The following is a 16314-nucleotide window of genomic DNA, read 5'->3' as shown; positions in this document are numbered from 1 at the left end:
CCTTAGCTCCACAACAAATTGCTCCTTCACGGTGCTTTTCACTGCCACCACAGCACGTGTCTGTCTGTACGTATATTAACATAAACAGGCAGCAGCGCCACCGACCGACCAACCAACCGCCAGACGACCGGGGCGGCCTAAGCAAGCCCACATGTGCCGCCGAAAACGAGTGTGAAAGTTGACTAGATTTTCCCCTCCAAATTGGTTGTCGAAATTTTCTTTCATTTACCTTTTCGAATTCAGCTCTCACTGCACTACTGGCTGGTTGTTTTCTTTATCGGGTGAATTGTTTCCCATTCGGCACGGATTGACCACCACACATACCCAAACACATACCAAACCGAGTGTTACAAGTGGATAATTTTTCACTGCTTTTTCCCAATTTTGTGTTTTGGATCGTATGCATCATGTCCAATGGGTTTAGCTTGGATCAAATCAGAGAAAAGCGGCGAGCAAATGCAAATTTGATATGGAAATGAAAATCAGTGTGGGTCAACGCATTTTGTACGGTGAGTGAATTTGCTCAACGCAATCATTTTTAGATTGTTCACGATAGCTGAGTTTGATCTAGCTAACCAAATTTTAAATGTTTTGAAAGTTTTGAGTATTATATCCATTTTTTATCTAGACTTATTATTGGCAAATGACTATCCATAGGATTTAAAAGCCCTTCTAAGGTTTAATATTTCCACAAAGATTATACTGAGCCAAACTCCACGTAACACTCGCAAGCATGAATGCCGAGTGCTCAAAGTACAAATTGCGAAATGATACAAAATCATACGTTACATCTTCGATCTTCTCAACACTAACACTGACGTAAGCTAACTAGTTTTCAGAAATTACCAATAGGTTCGTTATGGTGTTTCTGGAAGACGCCCCATCAAAGAAAAACCTACTGAAATCAACTCATTCATTTTCAATCAGTCACGAGACCGTTAAGAATTATCGCCGAACAAGCTCCCGGCAAGAGGCAAAAGCAAGAAGAGAAAAGTAATAAATTGATGAGCTGAGTGCCCACTACTTGTGCTGATTGTTTTCCAGAAGCCTTCGCCTCCAAAATATTTCTTGATTCGGAAGCGTTGCGCACCTACGCGTAGCAATCTCCACGTAGCGTTGCCTAATAACGTTAGATTAATTTGGAGTTTTGTAGGTCCCATCTAGCAACAGCAGCGCCAAGCAATTGTTTTTCGTGGTTCAACCGCTGCTAACTATTTTGGTATTTTACCGAAAAAATCACCTCATCACCCCAAACCAGGGAGGTAACCCGTACCCCCAGGTTCAAGTATTACTTGTTTTTGCTCTCAAACTTGCAAGCAGTAAATCAAAACTCTCAGTACAGCGTAACCAAGTAAATTATACGTCTTTTAGTTTATCTCCTCTATTGTGATTACGATACCGAGGGATTTAAAATGCTGACCACCGCCCAGGAAAAAAAAAGAAAAATGCAGAAAAAAACTATTTAGCTTCGTAGTACTATAAAACGCGAAAAAAAATAACACCCATGGACCGCGGAGTGGCAAAACACCGCACTTGGACGGTGATGCCGCGGTGATGATGGTCAAATGGCAGCCGGGGAAATAAAAAAAAGTAACAATAATAATAGCAACAAGATAGAAAACAAAAAAAAAACGCATAACACCGATGAATGTGGTGTGGGCCCAACAACAGCTGAGATAGACAGAGAAATAAAGAAAAACTAAGCTGACTTTTTCGCACCATAAAAATTTGAATAAAGAAGCTGTAATGGTGCGACTAAACGATATTACCGATAATCGAGCCACTGGCACTGCGGCTGATGGAAGAGTGGGAGCGAGCGCTAGGGGAAAAGTAATAAATAAATAAAAGGTTGTTGGCTATCGCTGATGGGCGGACAGGAACAAACGGAAATGTGATGACGGATGACGAAAAATCAGAAATAATGAAATTTTGAATTTTGGAAAAAGATTGTTGAAGCATTTCTAAAAAAAAAAAAGTATCAACTGCAATCCTTAACCAAATTCTAAAAAAAAAAAAACAAAACTAAGACAAGAAAGACTTTGTAAGAAGCAGTTAAGAAACCATTTGGATTGTTTCATGTTTCAAGTGGTACGATTTATGGCTGAAAATTTTATGACATTTATGTAAGAAAAAAAATAAAATTTTGTCCCCACAGTTGGCTGCTATGTTAGAGACTGACATATCTTGAAAATTTCTCAAAACGTTCAGAATGTATGTTGTAGGCACAGTAGTATTAAAAAAATCTAAGAACATTGTTTGGAAGTATTTAATAAGAACGCTGATAAAGTTTGATGGAATGCATGGAGATGTTTCCGATAGATTTAGGTCTGCCAAATATTTAAAAAAAAATGAAAAAAATCTTTCTTTATACAATTTTTGGGGCGCTTGTAATGGAGTATCCTGGAAAAGAATTGGGGAATTATGAGAAATTTTTTAATTCTGGTTACTAACAAAAGTTGCAACCTTCGAGATACATTTTCTCCAATGCCTACTTTTGTCGAATATTACTACTCTGCGGCTACGGGCAGAGTAATTGAAATGATTCCTTCTGAACACCTAGAAATCTGGCACAAATTTTGACCATAAATAATGTAAACCACTCTAGAGTGAAACATGTAGTCTTAAAAAAAACTAAGTAACATTTAGAGGTCGATTAAATTATGTCAATACAAATTTTTAATGGAAAGATTATCTTGTGAAATTTAAATTCTGACAGGATTATAAATCAACTTATGGTAGAACTTGCTGAAGTTCAGGGTGGATTTTTAAACTCAGATAGAGAACTTCCAGAGATCTGAAATTACTCAGGATTTTTCGACAAAAATTTAAATGTTTGCAGAATGGAAACAGAGAAAAACAATGGAAGGTTTAATAAAAGCACTTATTCATTAATGCATGTACGTTGAAGAACGAGCACTGAAGGAATATGGGCGAATCTTTGGAGCGGTTTTTCCATTGAAGATTACTCAAGATTTTTTCTCCACAGACTTATCACGGAAGACACCAAGTTTATGAAAAATATTGAAATATACAAATTGCGAAAAAGTGACATACAAAAAAAGATAATTTAACTTGGAAAAAAATTAAAGCAGTTTTTATTTGTTTAGTGGCGACTGAAACTCGTGATATTCCATGCAATCTGTTTTCATTGCATTCAAGTGGTAGTTGTTGCCAAATATGTTTAACCAAACATTGAAGAAACACTTACTTGTTATACCTCGGAATCAATTTAGTAGCCACCCATGCGAAACCAATCAATGGACGTGTAATTGACAAGATTTCATGAAGAAATTTTGGCCGAATTCCTGGATAATTTCTGCCGATACCTCGGATTTTTTTACGGAGTTTTTGAATAAACAGCGATTGAGAAGTTAAAGATCTCGATAAAAGAAAGAAAAACAATATTAATACACCCATTACATAGACAACCGAAAGAGTTGATCTCAAAAGGCCGTAATACTTGGTGGATTTCTTGTTCGTTTGAAAATATAAGGTCTGCTTTTTGTTCCATAATGTCATAAGGGTGACCCATTTTAAAATAAAAAGGTCAACAAATTCAAAAATTAAAAAAGAAATAAAATTTAAAAAAAATTGGAATTTGTTTGCAGAGTATCAATATCTGTATACGTTAATTTAGGGGTTGTATGACTTGATGGGGGTAGGAAACTAGATTTATTTTTCTTATTTTGAGAGTATATTATCTACACAATATAACTCCATATTTTATAAAAAAAAATGGGTGCACTAGAAAGAGTGTTGCGCGCAACCTTCATACAAACTTCCCTATTATAGAAAGAACATTAAAAAGTGTTCTTGAGGAATATATACATTCAGAGTAAAATATATCTATAAAAAATATGATTATACATAGTAGACAATGGAATTTTGACGTCTAAAGAAGAGTTGTTCATTTTGTCAATATGAACAACTTCTTTCAAGAAACTAACTCTCTAAAGTGTCACAGTTAAAAGACGCTGGCGTCACCATTACTGTCACTGTTACAAAAGATCGAATATCTCAAAAACCCCAAAATATACCTCTCACATTTTTTGACAACATGTTCGCCTAGTATTATTGTATATATGCTAAGAATTTAAGGTTAGATTTTTTGCACTTTGTAAGATATTAAAATTTGAAAATAACGTGACATTTTCGAATTTTATTTTTGTTTTATTGTTTTTGATGTCAAAATGCCACCAACTTCTTTAAAAAATATTTTTGGCATATCTACGCAGGGAAATAGATTTACAAGGTTTCTGCTAAAAGTATCAAAATAAATTCAAAACACTGATTTAAGTCTAAGTAAGAGTTGCTTATTTTGTCAAAATGACAACTATGCCGAAGACGCGAAGTCTCTAGCACTTATAACTAAAAAGTTAGATGGTGGTGCCACATATGCGGAAAAATTGCAAATTACTACATTCTTGACAATTGATGCCCCTGATTAGGCCGAGATCAAGGATTGTGGGGGTCCGAGCGGACAAAAGCGAAGACCAAAAAAAATTTTCTTCGGTTTCAAACAGTATTTCAGCAATCTTAAATATAAAGTAAATGTGTAATAGACAAAAAAGGGTTTCGCGGGGGCTCTTAAAATTTTTGGAATGTGATTTTTTGAATATGAAGAGTTATTAATTTTATTCCTCTAATACCCAAATTTTTGGTTTTGATTTAAATATCATTTCGTCGTAAACCAATTTAAACATGTTTTGGAAAGTAATTCTTTTTGATTCGTGATTTTGTGAATTCAAAAACCAAGATTTTTCTTATATTTATTTTTGAATATCTCTACACTTTTATATTTTTTCCTGGAAGTCTATTTGGTAAACCGATGAAAGTATTTTGATATGTTATGTTTGTTGTTCAAAATATTTTTATTTTTATTTTTTTCATGAATAATTTAATTTTCCGTGTAACTTCTACGAAAATCATCTCTTGAACTATAATAAAATGATTGAAGAAAAATCAAAAATACGGTAATTGTTGTGATTAAATACAAAAGAAACATTGACATCTAAAAGGTGACCAAAGCATCAAGTTTTCAATAATATAAAAATAAAAAGGGTAATATTTTAAAAGACGCCAAATATTATTTTGATATACGGAACAGTCACAAATGTCAACTAAATTATAAAAGTTTTGATTGCCAACGCAAAAAGGAATACAAAAATGCTCAAACTATACCCCGTTTAAAGGCGGCGTTGGGTATTAGAAGGTTGATACTAGCTGTTCTAAAATTATCTGATATTGCAAATCCTCATAAAACCACGCATCTGATTTCTTTTTGATAGATTCCTGGTGTTTTTGTACTAATAGTTTTATAAAATATCAAAATATAATAAAATTAAAACAAATCTCTTATCTCGTAAGCCCCGAGACCATGAAAACGTGAAAAATTAATATATTTATATATATATATTTTTTTTTGACTCTAACCCCAACTTGGATAGGCATTTACTTCCTGAAAACCACAATTACAATACCTTTCAATCTAGAAAAAAACATTTGAAACTGGTCAACTGGTTCAAAAATTATGATTTTTTAAACAAAAAAGTTTTGAAAAACCTTGATTTTTTGGACTAACCAATCTGAAAATTTATCACCCTAATTATTGAGCATGAGCATGAGCATGATTGACCGCCCGCGGTTGCTCTTCTGTTATTGCAAGGACAACTGCACAAAATATAGGCCTTATTATTTTCGAAAAACTACAAACCCACCAAGTTTCACGACAATCGAAGTCAATTAGGCCGTTACAAATATTTATTTCACTTTTTGTCCCACCACCCTTCGGCTGGTCGAGGGGGGGATAAAAATAATAAAGCATTTAATCTGAAAAATATTAAAAACTCATCGGATTTGTTGAAGAATTTTTGGTTAAACCCGAAATGTTGATAAATATTTTTTGTCTGCCCCCTCAAAATGCAAAATCCAGCCAAAAATTTTTGAGGGGGGGGGGGAGACAAAAAGTGAAAAATAAATTTGTATCAGCCTTATATCGTTTTATTATGGAATGGCTGTATGGGGGCATCCATTTAGTTCGTCACGCAAAATTTGGGTATTTTAGACCCCCTCCCCCCTTCGTACGGGTTTCTCGTATATCTAATGCATTGCTTGTAACACTTTCCGAAACCCTCTTCCCCCCTCTGAGCGTGACGTACTCAGTGGATGCCCTCTTTATTGACTTGTTAAATGTGCGGAAAATGTTCGAATAGCGTGCGAAAATATTGCTTCATATGTCAGGGTTGAGCAACAATTTAATTTATTTACACTGTTATTATTTTGAACAATTTCGCATTGTGTTTGACTTTCTCTAGAGTAATGCGGGGCAAAAGTTCGCACCTAACAGTCTTTAGAAAATAACTATTAAACAAAAAGAAAATAATATCGTTTTTCCTCGTTAAACGAATCCCTATCATGTCATTTTCGAAACGTAGATTCTAGATTTTTCACGTTCCTTTTGTAGTTCTAGTAATAAACATTTCAATACAAGTACTCAAATGCGAACTTTTGCCCCATACTGGGGGCAAAAGTTCGCACATTGTGAAAGATAGTTTATTGGTGTGATGTTCATTTATTTCATGTTAATTCATGTTCACCCTTTCACTCTAGGCACGACATGTATTTCTTTTTATTCATGGCATTACATACCAACTGGAACACGGCCTGGTTCTCAGCTTAAGTATACCATGTATTTTATGAACATTTCCACAACTTTTAACTAAAAGTTTTGCTCTCCAGCGTTATTGAAGTTGTCGAAATACATTGTGGAGTAATTATAATTATACGTGTTACACAAAATACTAGAAAAAAAAATCGGATATGGAGCAAAACTATTGAACGGGGCCGTAATTTTAATCTAACCTTCGTCAGTATGGTGATGAATTATAAGTATGAATTTACAAACTAAGCTATGAAGAACCCCAAAAAAGTAGAACAACATAAAACTCCCAAAAACTTTCAAAGGATGACCCGAGACCCGAGTATGGCAAAAAAAATGTTCCAAAATGTTTTTTCAGCCATTTTTCATTTTTTTGTGTTAAATTGGCGAACACACTGATTGCCTTATAGTCGAGCTTCTTCCAAAAATAAGTTCAAAGAACGATTTTAGGATGCATACTACAAATATTATACATAATATGGTAGTTTCTATACGAAATCGTCATTGCTTCAAATATTTTGTAACTATATTGATGCTCTAGATTCAGTTATGTAGTGCGAACTTTTGCCCCAATGTCGAAGCTTTAACAATGTTCCTTCCTACAAGAAGCATTGGAAGATTTTTGTTTGTTCAAGTGCACCTCTCGAACTTCTATGGAATGACGATTCTCCGACATCAAGAGATTATGTAGTTCTTCTTCTTTCAGTCATTACAAATTATTATTCCAAAAAGTCCTAAAATTACATCAAAACAGCTAGAAACATTTTTTTTTGCATAACTCTGCTACTGCATAACGAAATTGTTCCAATTTTTTTTTGGCGAGCATCTGGCCTGACAATGTGTTGAACCCCTACAAGCTTGCCTGGGTTCTTAACTCGTGCGCAGAGAAAGACCCACTGCGAACTTTTGCCCCGCATTACTCTACGTGCTTGATTGAAGGCCGCTGTCAAGTTTTCAGCTCAATCGTTCATAGGGAAACAAATTTGCAACATGTAGAAGTTGGTCATTTTGAATGGAAATCGGCATTCACTGTTATTTTTATGAAGATAACTTTATATTTAATCCAATTTCACACATTTTTTCCGACAACTAAAATTTAAGCACATTTACTTGACAGAATCATGTTCAAAATCGTTCAATTTTATTCAAAATTATGTTTTTTTAACCCGGAAGTGGTTGCGCCGTGTACTGATCAAATGGAACCAAGGATCAAATTTAAAAAAATAAATAAAAAATGCAGTCGAGTCAAGTACAAGACACTGAAGACGACCTTACAGTTGAGTTCGAAATACGTATCTGTTAAAGGATGCAAATTCTTAGTGGAATTCTTTTTTATTTAAAAAATGCAAGTCATATTTATATAGTTTTAAAAAGAAGCCCCAGGTTGAAGCGGGTAAAAAGGATTCACACGTAGTAAGGAAAAAAACATTGAAAGGGGAGAAAAATGGATATCAGACAGGGAGGCTTATGGGAAGTAAAAAATATCTTTAGTGGATTCAAACGAACGTGTACTGAAAGCTGTGATGAGGAGAATCCAAGGGGTTTTCAAAGAGATTCCAGATGCAGGGTAAGGAGAAGGTATGTGAAGGGTTTAAGGGGAGGCTAAAGGAGTTTCCGGGGAAGACTCAAAAGGCCTATGAAAGGAGAGTTAATGGTGGGACAAGGAAAGTTTCAGGGGAATATCAAGAGAAGCAGACAAGGTGGAATTTCGAAAAGTTTAAAGTAAGTCAAAAAGTGTCTTAAGGGGACTTCAAGTAAGGAATTATGAAGGGTTAGATGGAGGCTCAAGGGGCGCCAATGAGGTTTCAATGCCCGAGTAGGTGGAAACATCTCATGAATAGTATATTTAGTTATAACTGAGTTAATTACTGAAGAACAAAGACTGTTATTGGTTTGATTGATATAAGAGGTAAAAGATCAGAAATAATAGCAAAATCTAGTATGGTGAATTGCTCAATAACAGCTCGTTAAGACATTACCAGATCAAAACAATAGCAGATTTGTCGACCTTTTCTTGAAAAAAAAAACAAAAAAAATGCCAACATCCAACATCGAACCTTAGGATCCACAAGCGGCGATAGTTATGAATATCATGAGAACAAGAGCATGAGGTTCTTCGTCGTTTTCACAGTTTAGAAAGGAGCACATGACATTTCATTAACACTGAGCTATCTCTATGGGTGTATGTGTTCCATTTCATGCAGAAGAGCTAAACTCTAGGCTAAACTTGATCTTATGTTGAAATTTTCAGCTATTTCGGCAAGAACAAAAACTGATATCATATCACTTTGAGCTATTCGTGCGATATTCTTAAAATTTTTGAATAACACATCAAAATCACATCGAGCTATGACAGCAAAAATTGTTCGATTTGAGATATGATTTAGATATTCTCGTCTTCCCGGATGGTGTTGAAAGAAGAAGGGAGTGGCTGGGGTGGTGTTTCACGGTCTTTAACTACTTTGAATGGCGCCAATTGACGTTTTCTTTCACCCACCTCTTTTTTTAACCTTCCAGGACGCGCGCCATCAAGCAACCGAAACTGCACCGCGCTCTCGCTGTATACGATGAGCGAGGATTTTTGATAGTGTTGTACTTTTTACAACAGCGCGCGTGCTGAAGGGTTAAATTCCCTCGATACCTGTTTAGTAAATCTCCTACAGACCTCTTTTGACTCCCCAAATCATAATACCTTCATGTGATTTTTTTGGGTTTCTATCTCTTGGCGCCTTTGACCCTCTTTATACGCACTTCCGAAGTCATTAACTGGGAACTTTCTCTGCCAATGACCATTTTCATGTGTATATCGCCTGGCAGGACGAAGATATTCTATGCCCAAGTCAAGAAAATTTCCTTTATGAAAAATTTCTGGACCGACCAGGAATTTAACATGTCGCCCTCCGGACCGTGCGCATAGTTCGAATAGCCGTATGCTTACCGCATCCACTATATGGGTCCAGTCCAGTGATATCTCCTTTTGTCCCCTATCCAGAACACCATGGGATCTTCAAACTCCCCTACGCACCCTTTGAGAGACCGTATCTGCCCCCTTAATCTTCCCGGAGACTCTCTCTTGACCTTCCGTTCCCCGTCAACTTAGACTCATATGATAAAAGTAGTTGTAACTCAAAAACGATTGGGAGCTCTAGAAAAGGCATTCAAAGATGAAGTTAATTTAAAAAAAAATAATACATAATAACCTTTTTATTTGCGGGTTATTTTTATGCATTTAAATTAAAGCTTTTTATGCACCAACATTGTGCATAAGTAAATATAATAACGGTAGCTAATGGCAACTACGGCCAGAGGGCGTTTATAGGGAAGAGCGAAGGAAGGTTTCAGGGGTGTTTTAAGAAGGACCTAGGGAAGTTTAAGGGGCTACCAGGGGGCGCTTCAGGAGGGCTCAAGGAGGTGGTTTTATGATACCTTAGCGGCGTTTGAGAGGGTCCCAGAGGGTTTCAGGGAGGTACCTGAAGATCTCAGGAGCACGAAAAACGACAAATCCTGAAAAATTCCGCCGGGCTGGAAAATTATCGGATGCCGGGTCATAGTCGGTCAAATTTTACCCTATGTTGGACCACTGTTGGGCCTGTATTGAATAACTGTTGGGTCTATGCTGACTTTGGTGACCAAACTAAAAACAGGTTTATGTCAGATTACACTAGTTTACAAAATAAAACGAAAGTCGTGAACTTGTGTCAACGACCAAAATTTCTGAATTTCAGTTTAGCACTCATTTCGAAACCGAGCTTCAAAAAATTTTAAGTAGAGCAGTTTTAGAGTATAATCTCAATATCGAGTTTTACAACTTTTAAAAATATGGAATATAATAAAATTCTAATATCTTGCATTTTGTTTTCAAATCTTTTTCCATAAATAAAAAGCTGAATACAATACCATTTGGTCAACTGAATGCAGGTTTTGCGTCAGATTGATAAAATTCAAGATATTGGCGAGTTTTAGGGACGATCTCCTTAAATTTTAGCCAAATTTCCAAAAATATATGCAGAAATGTATTTTTTTTTTTCAAAAAGAAAAAAACAATTTCAAAATTGTTTCTCAACGTTTATTTGACATATCATATGTAGGCGAGTTACAGTAAAAAATTCAGCTCAATCGGAGCATTGATTACGGAGAACGAGATGTGTGAAGTGAGTAACGTTGCTTGAAAATAAAGCCTGCGCACTTTAGAATCGGTACGCTTTCTACCGGCTGCAGATCAAAAACGGTTTAACCTAGAAAAAAATGTTGTAAGAAGCAAATGAAGCTTATTTATTGTATTTTGTAGGAAAAATATGAAAAAAACAGTTTTTATTTCTTCAAGATAAAATTTTGATCTGATTGTGAAATTCATGCCATTTTATTCTGCACAAACCAATGATCGTCAATGTTTTTAAATTTCACAGTTTACGGGCTGATATTTCAAGAAGAAACAAAATTATACTCATCAAACATATGCTCAAAACAAGTTACGACATTAAACTCTTAACAAATATGGTTCACAAGACCATAATAAACTTATAGCCTTATTGTCCATTCACGCTATATTCAAAACATCATTTTACTCAAACTAATTTTTTATGAAAAAATACATTCTGAGATCGTTTTTTTGGATCTCCAATTCCCCAATTCAAGTGGCCTAACTTAATTCATATCGAAACCTGGATTATTTTTGGAATTATTAGCAGTTTTCCCTCACAGTAGTCGGAAATTAACAGTCACAAGACTGACTCCTCATAATTAGCCTAAAATAAGATAGTTTTCATGGATAAAACACTGAAAACCATAGAGATTATGGAACTATAGATGTGATTCTATGATCACAAATAAAAAACTTCTGATTAGATTCAGTTTTATTCAAAAAATCGTAAGATATTTCACGTCATCAAAACACATCCAATGAATTTCGTCAGCAATAGTCCATACAGCTTTCGATCCACGATTATTTATATTGTGCTGCATCAAATCATTGGTTTCTTGTATACCAATTCTATTCGTATAGTATCCTTCCCGTATGCGTATTTGCCGAACTAAAGTTTATGCAAAAACAACTTTTTTGACCTTAAATATCTATGCAAGCCTTTGATTTTCCATAAAACCATTCAAAGGCTTATCATAGCTATATTGGAAATTTTAAAACACTCATGGAATATTTTTCCTCCCTTAATCAACAATCATAATACCAACAACTATTCTATACTGCGTAATTGGTGGGTTTGGTAATTATATATTCCTACACAAATCTTGAATCTGACAATGATTGGTTTTTGCTCAATGTGTGCAGAACAAACTGGCACTATTTACGAATTCAGATCAATAGTTCATCTAAAAATATAAAAAACAGCAAATTTTATATTTTCCCTACAAACTACAATAGATAAGCTTCAATTGCTTCTAACAACACTTTTTTCCAAGTGACACCGTTTTTGAGCGGCAGCCGGTTGAAAGTGTACCGATTCTAAAGTGCGCAGGCTTTAGAACAAAAATCGATTTCAAATCATCAACCTTGTATGGAAAGTCGAAAAAAATTCCGCTCTACTGTATTTTTTTTTCCTTCGCGTTTTCGAACTCAGGGCATGATTCTACACCAAAAATGATCATCAGCTTACCGAGCTCAAAAATGCTGTAAACTAGTGTTATTCGTCATCAATGACGATCAATGTCCTGCTATACCACAATGTATGCTTGCTATCTGGGGCTCAATTGCATGATATCTGAATTGAAGTCGTCTGCGAGCCTTGACTACTGCTGGCGTTGGTGTCAATTTAATGGTCTCAGTGGCGCTTCAGGGGATCTCGGCAAGGTGTCATGATGTTCCAGAAAATCCCAGGAAGTTTCAGAGGGGTGCTTGGAGGTCTCAGGGGTGTTTCAGGATCATATAATCATATAGAATCATGGGGCTTCAGGGGATCTCAGGGGGTCTCTAGGGTAATCCAGGGAAACTCTAAGGAACTTCAGGGCGTTTCAGGAGCGTATCAGGGAATCTCAATTCCAGTGGATCTCAGGGAGTTTCGGAGGGTATCAGGTGCATTTCAAGGGCTCCCAAGAGGTTTCAGAGGGGTCCTGGACGTTTCAAGAGCGTTTCAGTGGGTCCCAGAGGGTTTTAGAGGGGCTCCTGGAAGTTTCGAGGGCATTTGAGGGAGATTCAAGGATACCAAGAGGTCTCAGAGGTGGCTGAGGGGGTTTTAGGGGAACTTCAGGAGGTTTCTTGGAACGCCCTTAAAGGGTCCTGAATCCACTTAAACGTCCCTGAAGCCCCTTCGAACGCCCTTCTTTTGGGGTCCGCGGGGTACTTCCTGGAAACGCACAACACAAACTCCCAGGAGCAAGTCCTGTTCGCGAGAACTAAATTTCCTCATTAGATTGAGCCCTGATTCAATTATTCCATGAAATTCTCTCTTTTTATGCCTTTTTAAATATATACACATTGCACATTTTAAATTTATACACCCCAGCCAATGACATAAAAAGGGGTTTCAATCTTGATTCCAGTGTATAATTTTGATGCAAATTTTGAAACCGACATGTCCACAAGGCTTCCACATCAAATTCTCAACTGTATCTTTGATCAAATTTGGTTGAATTAAAAAAAATCACAATGACCCATCCTAATAGATAAAGATCTCAGGCCATTGAGCCGAAAAGAGAGAACCAACGCTTACTGCAACTAGTGTTGCTTCACAGATTTTTTTAAATCTTCAAATGTTATATGGATTGTCTCTAATTGTGTATCCTCCTTAAACTTTTTTTTTCAACATATTTTAAAATTTCAGGGGTTCTGAATTTTTTTGGAGAAATTCTAAAAAGGTTATTTTTTGACTTCTGATATTTCAGCTTAGATTTGTATTTTATTAACAGCTTGTAATACAAAGTAAAGGTTTAAAGTCATGATCTTAATTCATTTCAGGGTAATGATTTCTGTTCTCCTGATCTTAATCTCAAGCTATTTTCTTAACATTTCATTCTCAGTGAGGCCATTCACCAAAATCTCGTCTAACCTTTGTTTAAATACGACACTTTACAAGTCGATTAACGTCGAGAATAAAACCATCGATAAAGCACAGGCTCTGGAGAAGATCCAAACCTGAAGACCGTACGCGATGAATTAATGGAATCAATGCTTATTTCTATGACTGCATGCCGTTTGAAGTCCCAGAATCACAAAAACTCAGTCAATCTTAAATTTATCAAAACATTTCGTCCAAACTTACCTGTGAGTCCCTGTGCCGCTGCAAGCTAGATTCGACGGCTGTGTCGAACTGCCAAATCTTAATAACAACAATAAAACATTATAAACACCTCCTGCCTTCGGCACTTCCACTGAACGGGGCGGGGAATCAACGATAGCTAACAACAACCAAGCGGCTTAGGCCAGCACAAATCCAAGTCATTCACTCGCAGCCCACAAAACCACCATCAGCAACAACAACCAAACCAACCAGCAAACACTTCACTATTTGGACGGATAGCTTAAGGGTACGAGCAGCAACGCACCGTCAATCGCATAATCACCGCCAACAAATCCGCTTCCAAAAAGACAGTGAGTCGGGTTTTTTTTTGGCTTAACCGCTACTGCTTCTGCTGTTGCTGCTGCTGGGCGGTATCTTCTCCGTAGGTTTTTGTTTCACGACGCCCAACAGCTCCAAGGCGAAAAAATCCTCTTCGTCATCATTCATTCAAGCACAAGAGCACGCGCGTGCGCACGCCATGAAATCAGCACAGCACACACATATGGGTGTGATTAGAACGGGGGCGTTGAAATCTCTCCTCCCCAAAAAAGTGACCTCCTAATTTCTCACTTCGACTCAGTTCGATTCCCAATCTCGCACGCACTTCTGAGCGATTGTCAAGTGGCTCTTCAATTCAACACCCTCTTCTCAATCCGTGGTGCGGTTTTGTTGGAGTTCCCAATTTTCAAATTTTCCACAGGCACACCACCGTCGAAAGTAGCACTACACCTACTCCCCCTCGACGAGAGCAGCCAGCCCAAATGTTCTTACGGGACCGGGGCGGAACAGGTGTTCACCGGTGTACCGGTCGGTTTGTTTTTTCGAGTTCGTTTCCAACGCGACCGCGCACGTCAAATATGACCACAACTGGTGTTTCAAAGATATCGAACGACAGCAACTCTCCGCACTACATATTCCGTGTGCTACGCGATCCAACTCGAAACCAGCACTGAGCGCACGGTTGGACCTCTTGGGCCGATCAACCCCACAGCCACATGGGACTTCATCAGTTCCAGACGGTTGTCGGTGGCGGCGGCGGCGGCAGTTGAGCCACTTGAGCAGAACAACAACAATCGCTCTTCGAGTTGGTGGAATGCCAAGTGCCTTGGCTAGGGGCTCTCTTTCTCTTGGTTGGTTGTGCTCAAAAAGCTCAAGTGCTGGCGCTGCTCACTACCTACATAATGGGAGTTGGAGTTATGCTCAATCAATGTGTTCTCTTGCAACTGTATGTTGTTGCTCTTTCTAAGGTGGCTTAGGCCACATGGCCACCGCGATGAGCATGCTTGATGTGATAGAGTTCTAGGGGAAATTTATAGCGCGAATAAGTTGGATTATTCTCCCTTGCAGCAGGTGTAAGAATTCCGTTAACAAATGTTATATTCTGAGAATTTGTTGGAAGTTGCCGAAGAAGGAGAAATGTAATTCAAATTTTCAATAGATTTTATATCGATTCAAAAGGAACCTGTATATATATTTTTTTAAATTTCATTCTTGGATTATTCTTCTTCATCTTCTTTATGGCTCTACGTCTGCACTGGGATTTGGCCTGCCTCGCTTCAATTTAGTGTTCTTTGAGCACTTCCACAGTTATTAATTGAAAGGCTTTCTTTGCCTGCTATTGCATGAATTAGTGTATTGTGAGGCAAGTACAACTATGCCCAGGGAGTCGAGAAAATTTTCCCGACTGGAACGGGAATCGAACCCGCCGTCTCCGGATTGGCGATTCTTAGCCTTAACTACTAGGCTAGCTGGAGACCCCTATCTACGATAGTCCATCCTTTAACGCAGAATCTTTCTCCAAAGAACCCGATTCTGATGATAAGAATAGATGACCGTACAATTCGCAACGTTGTCTTGTCTGATCCCATCCGGGTCATTGCTGGAGTGCACTCGAGTGAGGCAAGGATGCATACTGCCACAGCTACTGTTCCTCATCGTAATCGACGAGAATCTGGTAGGTGCGATTTATCGTGGTCCAAATCGTGGGTTGCTGTGGCAGCCCATTACCATTGTGCACCTAAATGACACTGCGCGCACTCTGATACGCAGAGTAAACTACAGGGGATAGACAAAATGATCGGGACAGGCAAAATTTTCACTTTTCAAAAAATGTTCAATTAGCTGTAACTTTTTGAAAAGTGCATCAAATATTCTCAAATTTTTACTGTAAGTTCTTCAACTAGTTGTGTATCAGTGGACAAAATTTGGAATAGATCGGACAATTCTTCACGAAGTGATAAAGATTTTTGAAAAAGGTAAAATTATTCGATAGCCAACTTTGAGATGTTATATCTCCGGATTCAATGAACCGAATGTAATTAAATTTTGACCATTAATGAATTATATAATGAGCTATGAAAAATCATTGACTTAACTTAATATTCTTAACACGGAAGAAAATAATAACGATTAGATTATTTTTCTAAT

The 16314-nt window shown here is 37.1% G+C and overlaps 1 protein-coding gene across 1 annotated transcript in view; it reads right to left on the bottom strand.

Moving 5' to 3' along the window:
- The window catches only part of LOC109425976 (ras association domain-containing protein 10), a 159250-nt gene extending 144336 nt beyond the window's left edge, over nucleotides 1-14914 (bottom strand). The window contains exon 1 of the mRNA XM_019701394.3: nucleotides 13870-14914. The gene's annotated coding sequence lies outside the window, so the exon portion shown is untranslated. The remainder of the gene's footprint in view (nucleotides 1-13869) is intronic.
- Between the last annotated feature and the right edge of the window lie 1400 nt (nucleotides 14915-16314).

This window comes from Aedes albopictus, chromosome 3 (assembly GCF_035046485.1).
Source record: "Aedes albopictus strain Foshan chromosome 3, AalbF5, whole genome shotgun sequence".
NCBI lineage: Eukaryota > Metazoa > Arthropoda > Insecta > Diptera > Culicidae > Aedes > Aedes albopictus.
Note: the sequence above shows the minus strand (reverse complement) of the source record. Positions and strands in the feature narration are given on the sequence as shown.